This window comes from Schistocerca americana, chromosome 1, assembly GCF_021461395.2.
Source record: "Schistocerca americana isolate TAMUIC-IGC-003095 chromosome 1, iqSchAmer2.1, whole genome shotgun sequence".
Lineage (NCBI taxonomy): Eukaryota > Metazoa > Arthropoda > Insecta > Orthoptera > Acrididae > Schistocerca > Schistocerca americana.
The window spans coordinates 58,693,729-58,715,917 of record NC_060119.1 but is presented as its reverse complement, the minus strand read 5'-3'; the positions used below and the strand labels follow the sequence as shown (position 1 = coordinate 58,715,917).

Sequence of the window (22,189 nt, the reverse complement as noted above, 5' to 3'; positions counted from 1 at the left end):
CGCCGTGTCGGGCCGTCGTTCCGCCTGCAGTTGCCTTCGCACTACAAATGGAGCACGATCAGTTAAATTAGCTTGGCTTCTCTTGTACACACGATTGAAGACAAGAAAAAGGCTGCATTGGGTTCATCCACCCAATATGAGAAGACACGAAGTGGGTGTATTCTTTACTCTTTTTGACGAATTGAAGGGAGGTGGAGAGAAGTTTTTTAATTATTTTCGGGCGAGTTTATGGACTTTTGATGATGTACATGCACGAATGAAGAGTTCAATTTAGCACCGCAACACATTCTTCCGAAAATGTGTCCAACTGCTACAAATGTTGGCAGGTTAGTGGGAGAAATAATAGTTAAAATATTTTTAAAATGTATTATTCTAAAGGATGTACATTCTTGCAATCATGTTAAAAAAATTAAAACATAAGTAAAAAATTGATCGTCGTTAGTGAGTGGTCGACTATTTACTTCTGCCTCTGTAGGTGTTTGTTCCTGATAAAGGGGTAAACAGGAGGGGTATGCACGTGACGTACTGGGGTGAGCGGCAGTGTTAAGTTTATCTGCATAATCCTTAACTGAAACTCCGCTACCTCATCGTCGTCAAATGTTCTCTGAGATGGAACTATACCGCTGGAAAAAAAGAGACATATAGCGATTGGATTTTCTCTGCAGTGTATTAATCAGTCGCGCGGGGTAGCCGTGCGGTCTGAGGCGCCTTGCCACGCTTCGCGGGGCTCCCCCCGTCGGAAGTTCGAGTCCTCCTTTGGGCATGGGCGTGTGTGTTGTCGTAGGCGTAAGTTAGTTTAAGTTAGAGCAAGTAGTGTGTAAGGCTAGGGACCGATGACCTCGGCAGTTTGGTCCCATAGAACTTACCACAAATTTCCAAAACTGTGTTAATCAGCTCTACCTCTACAGGGTCAAACTTCTTTTCCTTATTACTGCGTGATTTCCGTGTTTCAAAGATGCGGACGTTCTCTGTGAGCGCCTCATTACAAAACCATTTTCTGGATCCTGAGCATCGTCAGTGACCAACAAATCTCACGGTAAAATGGTCTTTCCGTAGTCTCAACATTTTCAGTAAGCGAGAAACAGCCGGCAGTCGGACGTGCTTGTTTTGTGGTTTTCTTCAAAAATTGAAGCTGTTGGCTGTATACATACGTTCTTTGGAAATAATCGCGAATATTCGCTCACTTCTTGATAATAAATCTGCCTGAAACAAAAATACTATCTGAAGTGGTAAATCACACTAATGTCATTACAAAAATGAGTTTCATGTCTTTCAACCTGTCTTAAACAATAGCGTGATGAATAGCGCAAAATTAAAGTGTCCAGTGGTCTAGAAATTAACGTCTTCAGAAAACTAGTTTTGCCCACAATATGAAAAGTATTGGAAAGCAGTAGGAAAATGAAATTTTTCATTATTGATAAGTTATTACACACGAAGTTACAGTTTTATCGCGCAATTTCTTCCCGAGATGTGAAAAGTGAAACTTCACGCTTTTTCAAGTGGCAATTTTTTCGCCAATCTAGTTTCGAACCATCTACATAAAAATTGGTAATGAAATTTTTTTACTATTTCGCATAGAAAAGCGCATAAAATTGTACAATACGTGGTAGACTTGTTTCTTTCACAAATATGTCTCAACGTTGAAAACTAGGGGTACGCCGTGGAAAGCTGCACTACAGGGTCAAACAAGTGAGCGTATTAGCACAGGTACTTGCTTGGTGAAGGTAAAACAATTGCATTGATCATTGCGGATGTGTGGGAAAGTTCGTACAAAATTTCATCAAAATCCGTGATGGTCATGTGGGAATTGTTTAAGATTTTAGATCAGTTGGCACGGATTGGGATTAGTATAAGATCGTTCATTTTATTTATTCTAGTATTGTTTACATTACGGTACATACAATGGCCACTTCACTTTTCCAGAAATCTGCACAGAAATTCTACTATTACCGAAACTCTTTTCTTTTCAGATATCTGGCTAGTGGCTGTACGTTTACGCTATAGTTGCAGACTTGGCATTTCCACCATCAGTACAATAGACAGATGTACGTGTCAAGCTTTTTGGTCTCTAAGTTGTGAATGTATGCCTCTAGCCTCCAAAGACGACTTCGAAAACATTGCTTCAAAATTTGAGCAAAGAGTAAATTTTCTTCACTGCATTGGAGCTGTAGATAGAAAGCACATTCGTAACGTTATCCATCTAACTCAGTGTATAAAGGATGTTCATCAATAGCGCTGTAGGCTGTGGCAGCGTCAGACTGTAAGTTTATCTACGTACATGTCGGCTGTTATGGCAAAGAGGGTGAATGTTTTTTGTGGAATATTTTTTGCGGAAATCACTGATGGGAAAAAAAGTTGGTAATTCCTGAAGACCTGTGTCTTCCTAGAAGACTAAGTTCGAAAGTACTTTATTTCTTTTTTTCGTTAATAAAGCGTTTGGGCTGCATCAACATCTTGTACGACCGATCTCTGGACACAAAGTTACAGTTACTAAAAGAGTGATCAATTATCGCCCGTCCAGAGTCCGGAGGTACGTAGAGTGTTCATTTGGGATACTGACTAATAAATGGAAGATTTTCCAAAGAGCTGTAAATTTAAAACCCGATTTTGCTCTTGACGTTGTTAAAGCGCGTGTTGTGTTGCACAGTTGTGTTGTTAAAAACACTAATGCTACAACAACGTGCACTTGGGGCATTTCTGACAACAGTGTACGAAAAATGATGACGGACTATTTTATGACACCTGAGGGATCTGTGAAATTGTAATTATCTAAAATTTAATGTGCTACTGATCGAAAAAAAGATTTGTTTTTAATGTAAAAAATACTGATAGATACTTACCATAGTTGTGTCTATCCTTGTCACACATCCGTCCGTAACCCTTGTTCAGTTCTGTGCAGACTTCGATCCTTCAGAACAAAGCAAGACGCAACAGACCGGCAGACGACTGTTGCCGAGTACCTTGTGTTGCGTGTCCCTCCCCACTACACGCGCCGGCTGTTCCCCACGAGCCGGACGAAGTGGCCGAGCGGTTCTAGGCGGTACAGTCTGGAACCGCGAGACCGCTACGGTCGCAGGTTCGAATCCTGCCTCGGGCATGGATGTGTGTGATGTCTTAGGTTAGTTAGGTTTATTAGGTTTAAGTAGTTGTAAGTTCTAGGGGACTGATGACCTCATAAGTTAAGTCCCATAGTGCTCAGAACCATTTGAACCGTTTTTTGTTCCCCACGACGGCCGACACCGGGACTACAAAGTGGGGGCCGCCGCGTCCCGCCGTCATCCCAGTGTCGGCTGTCAAATGGCTCTGAGCACTATGGGACTTAACATCTGTGGTCATCAGTCCCCTAGAACTTAGAACTAATTAAACCTAACTAACCTAAGGACATCACACACATCCATTCCCGAGGCAGGATTCGAACCTGCGACCGTAGCGGCCACGCGGTTCCAGACTGAAGCGCCTTTAACCGCACGGCCACACAGGCCGGCCTGTCGGCTGTCGTTCGGTCGGTCATGAGTCGGACAGATGACTGTGTAAAGAAGTGCCGTTAGGTCTTCATGCTCACAACCGTGTAGGCGGTGTCGGCTGCCGGGTAGGTGTGAAATGAGCATATAAGCTAATCTGTCTCGAAAAGAACGTTTCGAGTACTGTACACTCTGTCTTCAGTTATAGGAATAACCAGACAACTTTTACGAAATGCCCATGTCTCAGGAAAATATGAACTGATAGTTTCAGTGATACACAGCACTAAGGATCTCTCCAAAACATGCTGTTCAGAGTATGGTTTATGGTTTAATATGATACAGTGGCGACTTTCGTGTATAAAGCTTTTACCACTGAAGTTATGAGCAAATAACAATTAACTTACGCGGTGAAAGTAGATGTTTCTGTTGTATGATGATTGGACAAAATTCGTGTGTGAGTAAGCAAGCATTATTTAATTAACGAAAAGTAGATTTGCGGTTTCACAACAGCTCACTTTATTCTAAAACAGGTGCAGTGCTTGCTGTACATATATTCAGATAATCAGATTCTAGTACTGGAAACTTCGCTGCGTTTTGAACACCTGCCCAGTGGATTTGAGAAAGTACGTAACAAGATTTCTGGTGGCAGTATTATTTCAGGTTCAGTGTAGCTTTCAATAGGGAAAATCACATATATTACTATGTCGTTTAGGGCACTTGTACGAAACGCAAAACTCGGTATAGAATAAATTAAAAAGTTCGTAGTACTTGCGGTACAAGAGTGACAATATTAGCTTTTAAGTTGGTATTTAGGGCATCGTAAGTAGCATTTAATATATCACACAAAAACTCTGAAACTGTACTTTTCAGTAAATCTCTGGAAAGATGTAATTATCAGATGTCAAATATCGAAGTATCACTAGTTTTACTTGATGCAGGATTGCATCTTTAATGTGAGTATCGGATTTTTTAACAGGGCTGAAATCGCACCTGCAGGCGAGCATTCGAAATCTGTTTTGCTGAATTTACGTGAAGTTGTGCAGACATACGTCAGTTAACCTGGAATCATCGTCATTCAGGCATCTGTGAAAGACAAACACAAAGTCTGGAGCAAGATACTTCGACTCCTAAAGCACTATACAGCAGAAACACGTACGTACACCACATTTACAAACCACTGTATGTGACAGCCTACTGATATAAAAACGAAAGTAAATATTAACAATAATATGTAGACAGCTAATTCCCACCTGCTACAACACAAAAAGATCCACTACAGTAACTTTACTCGTAAGATACATCATGCCTGTCAATTAAACAAAAGCCCGCATCTCGTTGTCGTGCGATAGCGTTCTCGCTTCCCACGCCCGGGTTCCCTGGTTCGATTCCCGGCGGGGTCAGGGATTTTATCTGCCTCGTGATGGCTGGGTGTTGTGTGCTGTCCTTAGGTTAGTTAGGTTTAAGTAGTTCTAGGGGACTGATGACCATAGATGTTAAGTCCCATAGTGCTCAGAGCCATTTGAACCATTTTGAATTGAACAAATTATTTTTCGAGTTTACAATCTACATCTAAAATTTCTGATAAACATTTTGCCTACTTGTGGTTTCCAGTGAACCTGCGATTTCAGTCCATAGACTCCGAAGTATATCCGGATTACGATATTTTTCATCCTCAGGATGCCAGAAACTACTCCTCTGACTGAACTTATCAGTTTCTCACAGTTCATGTTTTGTGTCGTGTCGGCCGTTATGACCGAAAAAAGCAAACTGATTTGAATTTCACCGACTGTCGTCAGAAACCTGTACGTTCTGGTGATGGGATCGGCTGCACTGTGACCGCACACGTAGTGACGTAATGGTTTGAAAAGATCGGCCGTCTCCGGAAGACGTCGGTCGTCGGTCGCCGGCGGAATCCACTGATGCAAGAGCCAGTGTGACGGCGGCGAGTGCACGCCCAGCGGCAGAGTGGCGGAACACGTGGAAATCGCGGTGCAGCTTCAGGACTGCTTCACGTCGTTTTTTCTCGTTTCCCGCGACAGAAGCCGCTAGTCTCAGATCCCCATCGAAACGGGAAACATACTACATTACTGCGAACTATTTCAGAACGCCTCCAACATCAAAATGAGGGAAAACACAGATCAAAATTTTATCGCAAGTGAAAGCATAAACCACAGGAGAGTTAACAGAGGCAGTTCGGAGTGGAGATGAATTTACAGTTTACGGAGAGTATTCTCCGACTGAATTCAGAAGCAGCGGAAGAACGCATGTCGAAATTCCGTTAGCTCAGAAAGAAATTGGTCATGTTTTTCTAAAATTAGAACAGGGATATTATGGAAGGCTGGCGAATTCAAGTGTGCAGAGGTAACAATACCTCCAGTCCATTCCTAGCAATCAACAGCCTATAGGGCAAATTGCAATCACTCATTCTCTTCCGGCTCTTCCTTTCTCTATATACGGCAACACTGTCAAACTGCCGTCCAAAAATCAGAGACCACTCATAAGTAAACTACACACATCAAAAAAAGTTTTGCATCACCTCGGTTCCGAGAGTTCCGGAACCTGTACAGAAAATTGGAACAGAGATCAACATAAACATCATTTCCGCCCTTTTTGTTGCTCACGAAAAAAACACATTGCATGTTGTACCACCATACTGCGAGACCTTCAGAGGTGGTGGTGCAGATTGCTGTGTACACTGGTATCTCTAATACCCATTAGCACGTCCTCTTGCATTGATGCATGCCTGTAGTCTACTGTTGGTCCAGATTGTCGCACTCCTCAACGGCGATTCGGCGTAGATACCTCACAGGGGTTGGTGGGTCACGTCGTCCATAAACAGCCCTTTTAAATCTATTCCAGTTCGATAAGATTCATGTCTGGACAACATGCTGGCCATTCTAGGCGAGCGATGTCGTTATTATGAAGGAAGTCATTCAGAAGATGTGCACGTTAGGACGCGAATTGTCGTCCATGAAGACAAATGCCTCGCCAATATGCCGCCGATATGGTTGCACTATCGGTCGGAGGATGGCATTCACGTATCGTACAACCGTTACTGCGGCTTCCATGACCACCAGTGGTGTACGTCGGTCCCACATAATGCCACTCGAAAACGCAGGAAACCTCCACCTTGCTGCACTCAACTAGCCAATGTGTCTATCGCGTTCAGCCTGATCGCGTTGCCTCCAAACACGACTCCGAGGATTGTCTGGTTGAAGGCATATGCGACACTCATCGGTGAAGAGAACGTGATGCCAATCCTGAGCGGTCCATTCGGCATGTTGTTGGGCCCATCTGTACCGCTCTGCATTTTGTCGTGGTTGCAAAGATGCAACTCGTGCCACGCGGGATAGCCGCGCTGTCCAGGGGGCGTCTTGCCCCGGTTCGCGCCGCTCCCCCCGTCGGAGGTTCGAGTCCTCGGGCATGTGTGTTGTCCTTAGCGTAAGTGATTTTAAGTTAGATTAAGTAGTGTGTAAGCCTAGAGACCGATGACCTCAGCAATTTGATCTTATAAGAACTTACCACAAATATCGAAAAATTTGGACCTCACCATATATGGCGGGAGTGTAGTTGCGCATCATACAGCCTATTGCGCACTGTTTGAGTCGTAACACGACGTCCTGTGACTGCACGAAAAGCATTATTCGACATGGTGGCGTTGCTGTCAGAGTTCCTCCGAGCAACAATCCATAGGTAGCAGTCATCCACTGCAGTGGTAGCCCTTGGGCGGCCTGAGCGAGGCATGTCATCGACAGTTCCTGTCTCACTGTATCTCCTCCATGTCCGAAGAACATTGCTTTGGTTCACTCCGAGACATCTGGACACTTCCCTTGTTGAGAGCCCTTCCTGGCACAAAGTAACGATGCGGACGCGATCGAACCGCAGTATTGCCGGTATAGGCATGGTTAACTAAAGACAACACGAGCCGTGTACCTCCTTTTTGGTGGAATGACTGGAACTGATCGGCTGTCGGACCCCCTCCGTCTAAAGGGCGCAGGTTGCTTACATCTGTGGGCGGGTTTAGCGACATCTATGAACAGTCAAAGGGACTGTGTCTGTGACACAATATCCACAGTCAACGTCTATGTGCAGGAGTTCTGGAAACCGGGGTGATGCAAAATATCTTTTGATGTATGTATATTAGTACTATTAGAGGAATTGTATAAATATAAATATAGACAACAAAGTTGTATTCTTTAAAAAATCATTGTTAAAATAAAATATACTGCCAATAAGAATAGTATTATTTCTTACTTTTACAAACCCTTTCAGAGAATTAATTGCGGATTAACATGTTGCTTGAACTATACATGAGAACGCTTGTTTTGAAGTTCTAAATGCAAACATCAGCCTGGTGAATGATTCACTACTTTAAAGGAAGCGGAGAGTGACAGCTAGCTGGACTGAGACTGGAAGTACAGTGGAATCTTTCGAAGTCTTTTCTCCCACCATCTGCAGAAAGGTTTTAAAATAGGCAGGGTACATTCTTTAAACAAATCTGAAATCGTACCATCGTCTAGTTTTAACTTTCGAGAAGATTCATAGCAACAGCAATGTGTCCCGAAAATAGATTTCCCCTCCAGTGACGTCTACGTTTTCTTTTTTTTTTAATGATATTAAATTATTTGGGCATGTGTCAGACGCACAGCGAGCAGTTTCTTGGGACATCACTTTCTGACTTCTGGTGCGCAGCCGACTCTGAAGGTGTGGGCGCGCGGCTTTACGTACGAGTAGTGACTGTCGCGATACCATCCGTCAGGACTGTTCGTACACGACGACGCGCTGCTTTATCGCACGGTGTGCACACACCTTCACTGGGATCGTGACAGCGAGGATGTAGAGCGTCAACGATATATGTACGTGTGTTCTTGCCCTTCTCTCCCGCAATCAGGGCCGGTTTAAAGCCAAGGCTTGAGGCGTCAAGCTACGGAGCACCGATGTGCAAAACTCGTATACATATAGGGTGTAGCGAAAACTGACACTGCAGAAAGTATCCGATAGTAGAAGCAGAAAAGTTAAGAGCCACCACTAATTTCAGTATCAAATATTCTCCTAGTTAGTACAAATGTATCTGAAGTGTAAAGTGTTCTATTACGTCCCCATCTAATTGGGTTCTGTTTCTATACTTTCAGAAGTGCCAGTTGATTCACTCTGTATATATAAAACACTCTTTTTTAGCAAAATGTTTATAGATAAAAAATCTCGAGTGACTCACAGGTTGACCCAAACATTTTCATCTGACACCCGAGTTGCGGTCATTAAAACAGAGGTTTTTCGTTGCGGCGAGACCTTTTCACGAAATTTCAATCTCCATCCTTTTCCACCGAGTGTGAAAATATTTTGTTGACACACACCTGCATAGGGAGAACTGATCATTGTAATAAAATAAAAGTGACCGACCGAGATGATGCACTGGTTAGCACACTGGAATCTCATTCGGGAGGACGACGGTTCAAATCCACGTCCGGCCGTCCTGATTTAGATTTTCTGTGATTTCCCTAAATCTCTTCAGGCGAATGCCAGGATGATTGCTTCGATAGGGCACGGCTGACTTCCTTCCCTGTCCTTCTCTAATCCGATGGAGCCGATGACCTCGCTGTTTGGTCCCCTCTCCCCAAACCAACTAATAAAACAAGAGAACCAAGAGCTCGCACCGACAGATCTAAGTGCGTTGTTCGAGAGTGGAACGGTAGAGAAATAGAAACCCTCTGCCAGGCACTTAAGTGTGAATTACAGTGACGTCGAGTGGAGGTAGGTGACGCCATTTCAGTGAGGGGCTGTATCAGTTTAAATGGGTGCTGTCGCCAATAATCGAAACCAGGTAGACGTGCTACGTGGTGAACTGTTACGGTTATGTCATGATCCTTCTAGTTTTGTTATAAATCTCAGAGCATTTCGACTAATAAATTGCAATTGCTCTTCGCAGCAAAAAACGCGCGCTTCGCCAGTGATCAGTGACGGACAAACTGTGTTACGAACAAAAAATCACGGCACTCCACTGCTCTCATTCCCCAGCGCATAGAAGACAATGACGCCCAAACAATGATTAACAATATTTGATCTCACATCGCGCCGCTTTGGTCTCGTTGAGTTCTCTACTACCGTGCTAGCACGCTGATGTGCGTAATGGGACAGCACTTTTACTGTCTTTATAACGGAGGAACAACTTCTGAAAATATGCATAAAAAACCAAGCAAAGGCAATGAAATTTTTTATGTGGCTTTTTACAACCAGCGGAAAATCGTTAAAGATGTTATTTCTGTAAATAGAAATACTGAGAACTTAGGTGAAGACCTCCTTACAGCTATAAGGGCCTGCTAAGGAGTTGAAACTTTACTGCAGCAGAAAACAGCTTATTTCACTTACTTGTTAGTTACAAAACCTAATTTTTTGTGTCTAAAAAATGCGAATTTTTGTGAATAACTAGCTGACATACCCGGCATTGCCCGAGTATTCATTTTGCCAATTTCCTACTACAAACGAATGCAAAAAATGGACTGTCTTTGTAGTGTAATCTCGAAAAAATTTAATTTTCATGCATTCGTGAAACCACCTTTGAAATTATGCGGTAGACTCGGTATGAGATGCTCTCGGGCAGTTTCTGTGCGCTGAGCTCAGCTGCTCCGTGTGTGTACCAAACGTCTCTGCAGCTTCATAAGCTGTACAGACGGCTACTCCTTTCGCCTACATCCGTTTGCGCTTCACCGCTGAAAGCAGTCAAAAGCAATGCCAGGTGTCGGCATTTCCTTACGCTGACTCAACTGTTGGAGCGTGTTAATAGCAAAGAATGAATGTGTTAAAACTTCATGCATCACGCTGCATTTTTTCACGCATCTTCGTGTTTATAGCATCGTATCTCCTGAACTGTGTGTCATACATAGACGTAATTTTACAGGTAAATTCAGCGGCATGTGTTGGATACTGTCGGCAAAATGTGTTGCGAATAATGTTAATACCAAATAAGTAATAAATTTGAACGTTATTCACGACGCGGCAGTTTTTCACACATATCGTTTTTTATAACGTCATATCTCCTGAACTAGGTGGAGTTCCGTGACATAGCGGCATATGTGGATGCTCTCGGCGGAATTTATTGCGAAAAGATTTAGTAGTAAAGAAGTAATAAATTAAAATGTTATGCATGATGCGACAGTTTTTCAAGCATCTCATTGTTCATGACGTCATGTCTCGACATACATTCACAGATACATAAATCCATTGTTATGATATCTATGGATTAAATTTTATTAGATCAGTTCTTCATTATTACTATCAGCAGATAGATTTGTAATCAGAGAAGTAAAAATGGAATGATCTCCAAGAAAAATGAACGAGTTGAGCACGCACTCTGATGGTTTGTAGAAGCTTCATTATGCATTTCCCCGCTATAAGGTAATCAAAGAGTCTAAACGAATTCTCCCTGTGATGTCTAAAATTTATCAATATTAATAATCAATGTGAAAATCAAAAGAAACCAATCTTTGAAAAATTTTTGTATAAACTCTGAAACTAATATGGGCGTAGACATATTTACGTCGCCAACTGGTTTATGCTACTGCTATGCGTATGTCATAACGCTAGTTGATTATCTCACGAATCGTGATGAAGAATAAAATCACTTACATGATGATATGAAGCTGATTATGTGGATCATGGTATCAATTCTCATTAAATTACCTGATTTAGTCTATTTGGTATTAGGCAATGTGGTTAATACCAAGTTAATTTGAACGCTGGAAACCTTGTAGCATCCGGGTAATTCAACAACATTTCTTGTTGAAAATGAAATATTTTACCCTGTACCAAATATATTCTGCGATGACTAACTTGTATCAGTTTCACACTGGGTGTACAACATGGAATCGAAACCAAGTCTCTGTGGTACTTGGATAGTGAGTTATCAATCGCACGACCCGAAAGGTGAACGTTTGTCTACGTCTTCGAAGGGTGCTCTTGTGACTAAACACTATGCCGTCCGGTGACATCACAGTGGTGTCGTCTGCATAGTATCGCTCAGTGGCCGGCTACAGCACGTTAGTATCTTTTGCATTCTCTTGGTGTTTTGTTTAGGTAACAATACGTTACACACGTCAACAAGTACTTGTGCCCTTTTATCATGGCGGACGGAAGAGACTATAGGATTATTTGCAAAGAATGCGCGGACGTCTTGTCTGACGTTCCCGACGACTTGGCCGATTGTGAAGAAGACATTGGATATCACAAAAATTGAAGTGAAGCAGAATCGTAGGAAGATAGTGAAATACGCCCAAGAAGAATTCTGCGAACACTACGGTTGCCAACTGATTCGGTTGAATCTGACGAAGAAGACAGCGCACAGTGGTCAGACTTTGATTTACCGAGGACCAATAATAAATCTGAAGGATCCCGGGTCCAAGCATATTTCCTAAAGATACACTGAGCGTCGAGGATATCGTAGAATTATATATTGAGAACGATCTATTTGATTATATTAGCAACGAAACCAACAAGTACTACAGTCAAAATTGCAATAGAATGAAACTGGATTTAAAAAATGCCAAATTTGTCGACGTTGCGGGATCCGAACTTAGAAAATGGTTTGGGCTTGCTATCCTTATGGGAATTGTAAAAAAAAAAATCAAGGATCGGTGATTATTAGTGAACGAATCCGTTGATAGACACACTGATATTTCGCAAAACGATGACCCACAACTGATTCATTTTTATATTTTTCCGACAGCAACAATAAACCGGATAATGCCGACCGGCTTGTCAAAGTGCAATTCGTAACTGATTATTTTTCCAAAAAGTTTAAAGAAATGTTTAATCCAAGTCAAATCGTCTTAACTGATGAAAGAATGATACCGTGGCGTGGACGGTTAAATTTTAAAGTTTACAATCCGTCGAAAATTACGAAATATGGCATACTCATTCGGATGCTATGTGATTCGAGTACGGGGTACATTTCCTCGTTCCAAGATATATTCCAGCTGCACAGCCTTTAGCAAAAGCAGTGATGGAACTATTGACACCTTCTGATGGAAAGTGGCATCACATCTTCATTGATAGTTATTATAACAGTGTAGAACTTGCAGAGAAGTTACTTGAAAAGAAAATTAAAGTTTGTGGAACGGCACAGCAAAATAGAGGGTTTCCGGAAAATTAAAGTGCGCATAAGTCAATGTGTTTGAAGCTTGTCATCAACGGAAAGGTGACAAGCGGCCGGCGACAAGCCAAGTAATCCGAATTATCGCTGCCGGAGCCAAGCGAATAAATTTGTACGAGACGTGCGGACAGCAAAGCAGTAATTGCGATTTCAGCTGTTTCTCAACGACGTATCCGCGTCCACTGCGCGGTACTTAGCTTCACTTACCAATCAAAGTGGCTAGCTACTGAAGTCATTGAACTTTTATTCGGGAATCGTGAGATTAAAATTCCCATCTGACGATCCAGATTCAGTTTTTCAGTGCATAGCCCGTACTCTTTAAAGAAGGCAGGCAATTTCTGTCATTGCCCTCGAGTAATCAGAGATAGTGCTCCTTACTCTGTACGTCCATCTTTTCAGAGATGATTCGGGACTCGGCTGTTCGGTACAGGATGTCAAATTGAAAACCTTTCAGCATTCTAATCGGCTACCAGTTTCAGCGTTTCACTGCGCCATCACCAGGCCCCTGACCGGCGTACAGGAACATTCCACCTCGGTTCTGATCAAAACAGGGGCCAGCAATACTGGTATTAATCGATTTTTCCTGAAAGATGGCGTAGTAAAACGCTGAAACTGGTAGCCAAATAAAAGAATTTTGGAAACTAGACGGCTGAATTTGATATCCTATAGTGCTGCTTGTCTAATGACTAAGCCGTCGATGCCGAAATAAATACCCGAGGACAAAAACGCATCTCTATTACTAGAAATTGTGAACCTGTATGGGTTCAGGCTTTTACGGCGCCCTGAGTTTGGGTAAAGTCTCCTAGAAGCGTGACTGATTTATGGTTTAAATGCCTTTACGGCAAGTGAACTTCATGAGTATGGTGTTGTATACCAGTGGTCCATTGTAAACGCAATTCTGTATACACGCACTATTTCTGCATGGCTCTATTGCCACACGGCATCACGGAACTCATATTGGGACTCTTAATGTCACGACGGAATAGGGCAGGGGGCATTTTGGCGGTTGAATTTTCAACACTGGCCAATTAAATGAAGTTTAACTGCAGTCAATAGAGTTGCAGATAGCAGTTCCGCGTCGTCATGTAGTGAACAAATTCACGCTTACGGAATACCTGAGGAAGTTCTAATTGGATACAAGACTTGTTAACAGATAGAAAATCCTAAGAAGGCCAGGTCATGTGCAGGGTCAATGACCAGATCCAAGCCTGCCATTTCAACCCTCGTTGATCCATCTTGCAAACCGTAAGCGCAGGTGAACAGGTAGATCCAATCTGGATGGCCAGGCGGGGCTAGGAAAATCGGTCCGCTGGAATGCCGGTCCAATTTGTTAGCCACTGCGCCACCCTAGACAGTTTGTGTACCGTAAGGTGACAAAGACCGGCGGCTGACCATTATCATTAGAAGGCACAGTGCGACGTGCATATATAAACCATCAGGTGTTTGCATCATTCAGAGCTGTTAGCTAGCAAGAGTATCGGTAAGGTGGAACTATCACATAATTGCATCCAGGGCAATAAAGAGCAGAGGCTGAATTTTACTAGAAGAACCCTAAGGGAGTGCAACTCCAATCCGTTCATTATCGGTTCGTGTATCATAAATCCCATCACGAAGGAGAGACTTCAGGATGTGGAACGGCTCACGTTATACATTAACAGGCAGAACCAGATCCTACAGGACATTCCTGTAACGTATACTGGCAACAAATTGTAACTGCTGCTGCCCGCATCTCGTGGTCGTGCGGTAGCGTTCTCGCTTCCCACGCCCGGGTTCCCGGGTTCGATTCCCTGCGGGGTCAGGGATTTTCTCTGCCTCGTGATGGCTGGGTGTTGTGTGCTGTCCTTAGGTTAGTTAGGTTTAAGTAGTTCTAAGTTCTAGGGGACTTATGACCACAGCAGTTGAGTCCCATAGTGCTCAGAGCCATTTGAACCATTTTTTTGTGACTGCTGCTAATTACTCATACTGATATTTACGGCAATAACTTCTAAATTACTTCATATATAGTTACGTGTGTTCTAGAAAAACGTGGTGCTCCTCCTCGTAGCTGCTCTTAGCTAATATAGTACTTCAAACAAAGCGCTCATGTAACTTTGCACAGAACATTGTCAGCTCTCCACATACTAGCTCTATCAAGAGCTGCCTAATGTACAGCTTAGAATTATGCAGAATTTACATTCGTAAGTACAAATATCATGAAATATTGTACACAGATTTACATCATTTTTGAATTTAAAGGAATTTTAAATTTTGTGCCTGATGTCTGCTCGTTAATCTGTAATACTCATTTGGACAAGAATATAAAACTTCGTTCTGAATCTTAGGTAGACATACATACTGTATAAACAATATTCATACTGCTTGCTTCTCTATAATAAGTTCTTTTTTACGTTAGATGCATAGCCCCGGTCATGCTATAGGACAGTAATGACTGAAAGCATGCTAGCAACTCTGCCTGTGAGCCAACAAACCCGGAGAGATTTTTGTGTGCAGAGCAGGCAAAGTCGCTGCACACGAGAGTGCTGGAGACGAATGTGAGGATTTTCTCAATCGAGCGCTGGCGAACATACGAGGAGCATGGAACGCAATACGAACGGTGAGCTTCCAAACGTGTACTTGATGTATCGAATAACTGAGCTCTATGGATGAGGCGCTAGACGCATTTATCTAGAACGCTTCCTAGACGGACGTCAACCGCACGACAGTTCGTTTGCACTTCTGCACCGAAATGCGTGCGATTACGGCTCGTTAAGAAACGGCTGGGCCCAGGCTTTTTTTTTTTTTTTTTTTCATTCTTCTCCCAGAAGGGGTGAGGAGGTCACATGGAGAGCCTACTGCTCTTTTGTGCCTATATTATGTTATGCTGTTTTGACACATTTTATTTATAATAGGGGTATGATTTTTCTATTGTTATTTCGAGTGTCTACTCATATCTAATCGCTTTCTATCGCATGGGAGGGTGAAAAGATCCTGGCACCTGCCCGAGTGGTGAGGGAAACCACCCTAAAACCTCAGCAGGGATCTGTTGAGTCTTCTGTATCTTGTGTCTATGTTATTTGTATTCTTCAGCGTCTGTTCGGTGTGTGGTCAATGTTTTTACTTTCTTGATTTTAAGTGTCGTCTTCGTCTTCAGGTTCGTCATATTGAAGGTGTTTTATCATGTCCTCTTGTACGTCAGTGTCGGTAACATTTGTTGCTGTTTTATTGCCTTTATGCTAGTTTTAATTATTATGGGTGGATAGGGGTATTTTGTTTTTGAGTGCCTTAGGACTGTGTAATTTCTTTGTAGGAGCTCCGTTGTTGCTGTAATGTTCTGAAGACGGTTGGCGCCAATTTTGGCGCTTAGCTGAACCCACCTTTTCCTGAAGGGTTGTACTTTTGTATTTTGGTAGACTAATTCGTTTCGCGTCCTGGCATTCATTTGGGCTGCTATTATTAATATTTTCCTTTCTGTTGCCATTATCTTCCCTATTGCAGTTTTGTTTGCCATCCATACTGGAGCAGCATGTTCTAGTACGGACCGAACAAAATCTTTGTATGCGTATATCATTGTTTCGGTATTTTGCCCCGTTTGTACTGCTTCTAAATAGGCGGAGTGGTTTTAGCCTCGTCGTGATGTCCTTTCCATGTGGCTCCCATGACACGTATTTGTCTAGGGTGCTCCCCACATACTTTGCGCTGCCCTTCGCTGTTATGGTGCGGCTCCGTGCCGCTAACGAAGTACCTCGTACGGAAAGAAAGAACCGCTGATGCTACTGAGGACTCGCCCGCGAGCGTTTCCAAAGACTTCTTAAGCTCTTATTCGTGACGGCATTCAGACAGTAAAGGGGGCTGTCGATTGTTGGATACGAATGCGAAATACCTGCATTCTGCGTTTCCGCACAGTGATTTTTGCGTTAAAATGGCGACCGTCCTACAAGTTCTACCAGAGGTGCAGCGCAGAGCGTTGCAGTTTCCGTGGTGTAGCGGTTATCACGTCTGCCTAACACGCAGAAGGTCTCCGGTTCGATTCCGGGCGGAAACGCTTTTTCGTCGCACTCAACAAGACACTTGCTACTGTGGTCATTTAAATCGGCGCGTTAGAGAAGAAATTGTGTTGGATGCCGTGGAGACTTCTCCAAGCACCAGCACGTGTGCCGTTGGCTCGGAGTTAAGAATGTTTTGAGCACCGAGTCCTCTACACGCCTTTCATCTCTAAAGGATGCAGCTATTGCACACCGATGGCCATCCTGCACGTGTGCGTTTTGCGCAATGGTTTCTGCAACAAAGTGACCGCGATGTTCATTTCCCAGCTTATGAGTTGTTCACTGATGAGGCCACACTGAGTAGGGATGGTGTATTCAGTCACCAAAATGAGCATCTGTGACCATCAGAAGACTCCAACGGTGAGCGATACCACGCAGTGCAGTTTCGCTTCACAGTTACTGTGGGGCGGGTTTGGTCGCGGCTGCTCAGTCGGGTCGTACCTTTTACGACCTCGCTCCACCGCCGCGAATTATCAGACCTTTGTGGAACAGGTTATTCCCGCCCGGCTCGCTTGAAGGTGTTCAGCAAATGTGAGGACGAGTGTGTGGTTCCAAAATGACGGGGCCCGTACTCATTTTGCAGTGGCTGTTCGTCGGCGTCCGAACAGGTCACTCACTCCCGCATCGACGGACTGGGCGCGCAGAACCGGTTCCCAGGCCCCCACGTTCGCAGTATTTATCGAGCCTCGGTTTCTTTTTGCGGGGAGCTATAAAATCTCGTATGTGTCGCGATCCTGTGCACTGTTATATGGATCCCGTTGCAAGAATCGTCTGCGCAGCTGCAAAGATAAAAGGAACTCCCGGTGTGTTTGGCAGTCATGCTCCGTCTACATCAGGTAAGCATGGCTTCTGGTGGTGCGAACTTCGAGCATCTATTGTAACATTAGAGCTGTATTCGTGTCGTACAACTCGTGTACTCATTATGTCCATCAAATGTTTCAAATGAATCGCTGTCTTGTTTACTTTCCGATATTCGATCTCTGCCATCACTTACCCCTGACGTTCGTGGCCATGGGTTGCTATGCAGTTCTCAGTTCGTTTGATGTGCCGCGCCTCCCCCAGAAGTTTGTTGCAACAACCCTGTAGGAGCACGTACTACTAAAATCTGTTCATACCACTTCGTTCCCTGAGCTGAGGTAATCGTGCGGTGCGGATGGAGGAGGACGACGACCGCCGCGGAGAAAGTAACGGGCTGGCAGTAGAGAGGCGAGCAGAGTTCTCGCAGTACTTGAAACACGGTACCGATTTCTTGCTCTGGTGTAAATGAGTGGGGGTGAGAGACAGATCTCGTGTAAGTGCCTGTTTACAGAGACGCTTATCTTTGCATGCGATATATATCCTTAGCACACAACAAAGCCGAGGAAACAAACGGAAACCAGCACTGAACGGCTGTTCACTGCAGCGCTGGAGAACGGTGGGCCGCTTACGTCGGCAGAAGTGGCAAAAGGCATGAAACGTTCCGAAGTACCTCAAAGAGTTCCAGGCAGAACTCTAGCTCTCACGGAACAAGAAAAAGTAAACAGACTACAGTGTGTGAAATGGCGCCTCCAACAATGCGTTTGCACGGGCGGATGACACTTAGCAACCTATTTCGCCGTTACGCAAAACATATGTAGGTCTACCCAACAACGAAGCATGACATACATAAATAAATCAATACCAGACACGTTTACCTTATGTCACACGTAGTCATCTTGCCTTGGCATCAGCGAACTCCTGCACAACTCTGTTCAACTCCAAACAGTCAGCTGTAGCTCATGTTCCGTCGCCATTGTTGTCAGCCCACACAGTCGTGGCTGACCCATCGTCATCGTTGACCTCTGGTACATTTTAATCAGTTCAAGCTTCGAAAAACTTCTTTTTCCACTTGCCACTGTCACCGTTTATGTCAGCTATATTCTTAGGAGTACATTTACTTTGGGTGCAAACCATATTCTCGTGTGGGTTTAAAAGATTTAGTTGGTGTGCTACCACACTATACCAACGTCGAGACCAAAAAAGTTCATCTTTAAAATCGACAAGACTGATGTCCTTAAATTTGTCGTACAGTTCGGAAGAATTGTCGGGTGATATTTCTTTGATTCTACTAACTCTGTACAAAAAATCAGGAAGCTCACTATGACTTTCAAGCTGTTGAAATTTTCATTGAAAGCATGTATTGAGTTGGCGCATAAGATCGCAGCATTCTTTCTGTGAGTTCAATAAACACAACAGGTACAAGTAACAGAGACTTTAATTATCAATAATATATCCTCCTTCACTATTTACGACAGCCTGACATCGATGGGGCAACTTTTAGATTCTGCGACTGTACAAATCACGTGGTTTGAGGCGAAGAACTCGTCCAGCCACGTTCGGAGCGCGTTTTTATCTGCAAAGCAAGTTCCTTGAAGGTCGTACGATTGAGAGCGGAAAAGGTGACAATCTAAGGGTGAAAGACCAGTTAAACAAGATGGGTGCAGAATGACTGCCCAACCCAACTCCTGTGTGGTGTTCTGCGGGGCGGCCGTTATCGTGGAGTGGCATCAGCTCACGCAGTCTTCCTGGTCGTTGTTCTCGGACTGCGTCGACAGTATGTGCCAGCAGTGATGGTTGGACCTCGGGGAAGCAATTCCCAGTACGCCACACCGTCGCTGCTCCACCAGACGCATAACATTACCTCTTGTGGACGCGCGCAGGTATGGTGCTGCTTTGTTTGGGCTCAGTCATTCCTTTCTTTCCCATAAGTTACCACGAAGTCAGCGTTTATCGTCAACAGCAGCGATACAGGATCGGAAGGGTCGGTGTTGTTCACGAGGCAATTGATGAGCAAGCAGGGACGCACGTATGGCTACCAACTAATTCTTGTGATTCTAGCTTAGAGCATGCCTAATAAATTAGCCGCTATGTCCTCAGAGAATGTTCGCCGTCGCAAATCAGAGGTAGAAAAGGTTAATATGATTTCAGTAAGTTGCAGGAGCATCCAAGGAAAAGTCCCAGGATTAGTATCGCTTATTGAATGATATAAAGTACAGATAGTATTAGGAACAGAAGTTGGTTGAAACCAGACGTTAATGACAACGAAATCCTGAGTTCAGATTGGAATATGTATCGTAAGGATAGGTCAGTCGCCAATGGTGGTGGCGTATTTATTGCAGTAAGGAATTCGAGAATATCTAGCGAGGTTATCACGGATTCCGATTATCAATTAATCTGGGTGAAGTTAAGTACCAAAGACTGGTCAAAAATGGTAAACATATGCTTTTATAGACCGCCTAGGTCAGGAGCTCTAGTGGTAGAGCGATTCAGACAGAACTTGCAGAATATCGTTAGTAATTTTCTTGATCACGCCGTTGTAAAAAGGGGTGACTTCAACTCGCCAGGTGTAGATTGGGAATGTCATGCTATCAAAGCCGATGTCAGAGACAGGGATTCGTGTGGCATTCTTCTTGATTGATGTCTTGTCCGAAAATTACTTTGAGCAGATAGTTAGAGAGTCAACTCGTGAGGGTAACGTCTTAGACCTCCTGGCAACAAACAGACATGAACTTATCGAATCAGTTAACGTATAGCAAGGTATCAGTGATCGTAAGCCTGTGTTAGCATGTATGACAACGGTGACAAAGAATTTTAAGAAAGATAGGAAGATTTTTCTGCTTAGCAAAAGTGATAGGATACAAATTTCAGAATATCTGAGCAGTCAGCATCAAATATTCGGTCATGAGGGCGAAGATGTGGAATACAAATGGAAGAAATTCAAAGGAATCGTGCAACGTGCCCTAGACAAATATGTTCCGAGTAAGGTCTTAAGGAATGGGTAGGACCAACCATGGTATAATAGCCGTGTTAGAAAACAGCTACGTAAACAATGAGAATTTCACCTCAGATTCAAGAGAAGTAAAAGCCTAGCTGACAAACAAAAGCTGAACGAAGTGAAAATGAGCGTAAGGAGAGCAATGAGAGAAGCGTTCAACGGCTTTGAAAGTAAAACTTTGTCAACCGATCTGATTAAAATCCCTAAGAGGTTTCGATCGTATGTAAAATCAGTAAGTGTGTCAAAATCATCAATTCATTCACTCAGTGACCTCATGGTACCGAAGCGGAATTGTACACAATTATAGACCTATATCGTTGACGTCAATCTGTTGAAGAATTATGGAACATATTTGACTCTGAGTCTGGCATCTGCTTTTCCCACTATTTGTTTTATATGGTCATTCCACTTACGGCCGCTCCAGGTAGTTCCTCGGAGATGCTGAACTCCACTAACAGACGTTACAAGAGAGGTGTTGTGCATCACGAAGAGATTTACTATTGAAATTTCAAGAGAGCACTTTTCGGGAAGAGTCGTACAACATAGTACTTCCCTTTACATACGTCTGGCTTTATGACCACGGGGACAAAATTCGAAAAATTAGAGCCAATGAGCAGCGCGGAGTGGCAGTGCGGTCTCAGGAGCCATGTCACGGATTGCGCCGTCCCTCCGACCGGATGTTCGACTCCTCCCTCGGGCATGGCTGTGTGTGTTGTTCTAGCATAAGTTAGTTTAAGTAGTGTGTAAGTCTAGGCACCGATGACCTCAGCAGTTTGGTCCCTTAGGAATCCACACACATTTGAACATAGAGCCAGTGCAGAGGCTTACCGACGATCATTCCTCCCACGCGTTATTCGCGAGTGGAACAGGATTGGAGGGCTCAGTTAGTGGTACAAACAGTAACCTCTGCTACACACCATTAGGTGGCTTGCGGGGTATAATGTAGATGTAGATGCGGTACTCATACACCCTATTTTTGAACCTTCCCCATTGCATGTAAATGTACAGGACGGTGGAATGATGAGAGTGCATCACATTTGCCTGTTCTCGAGTACACTGCCGTGCATCATTGTGAGTTAATGCGTTTAAACGATCTTAATCAAACCCTGAAGGTCTACCTGAATTGGAGAGTCACTAACGTCAAAACGAGCCTCCCTAAAACGAGAAAACCATTTTCTTGCCGTGTTCTGTTCGGTGGTATTATGCCCATACACGACACAAGGGTTTTTGGCCGCCTCCGCTGGTGTTATCCCTCTTTTGAACTTAAACAGAAGAATATGTCGGAAATGTTGGCACCCCATTTTCTAGCGTCCACAGCTCGTCTCACAATTTCCAAATAGAAAATGCCGATCTGTACTCTCAAAAAGCAACAGTGAACTACAAATAAAAGATGAGATCGATAAATAGACTTCTAACAACCGGAATACCAATACGCAAAACAAAAACGTTACGAACTTGTGCACCAACCTGATATTATATCATCCAGTACTGTTTTGTACTGCATTTCTGGATCTTTAGTTCTCTCGTCATCTCCCTCATGCTGGAACTGTTTCTTCTTCTGTCTCTTTCATCTCTGAGTTGTACCACCTGCGGTAGGATTTTCTGAATCGTGTTGGGTTGTCATTTCCTTTGCGTTTAATACGTAAACTTGGAATTGAGAAGGTCCTACCTGCTGTTGGCTTTCTGAATAAGTCGGTAGCTTTCGATAGATCTGTGATAATATTTTGTAGATTTTATGCTGACAGCATTAATATGGAGTAGTATATCA

At 43.6% G+C, this 22,189-nt stretch overlaps 1 non-coding gene across 1 annotated transcript; it reads left to right on the top strand.

The window, feature by feature from the left end:
• Window positions 1-16,554: 16,554 nt before the first annotated feature.
• Window positions 16,555-16,627, top strand: Trnav-aac. The gene has a single exon. It is a non-coding gene; the product is annotated as a tRNA-Val (tRNA).
• Window positions 16,628-22,189: the final 5,562 nt, after the last annotated feature.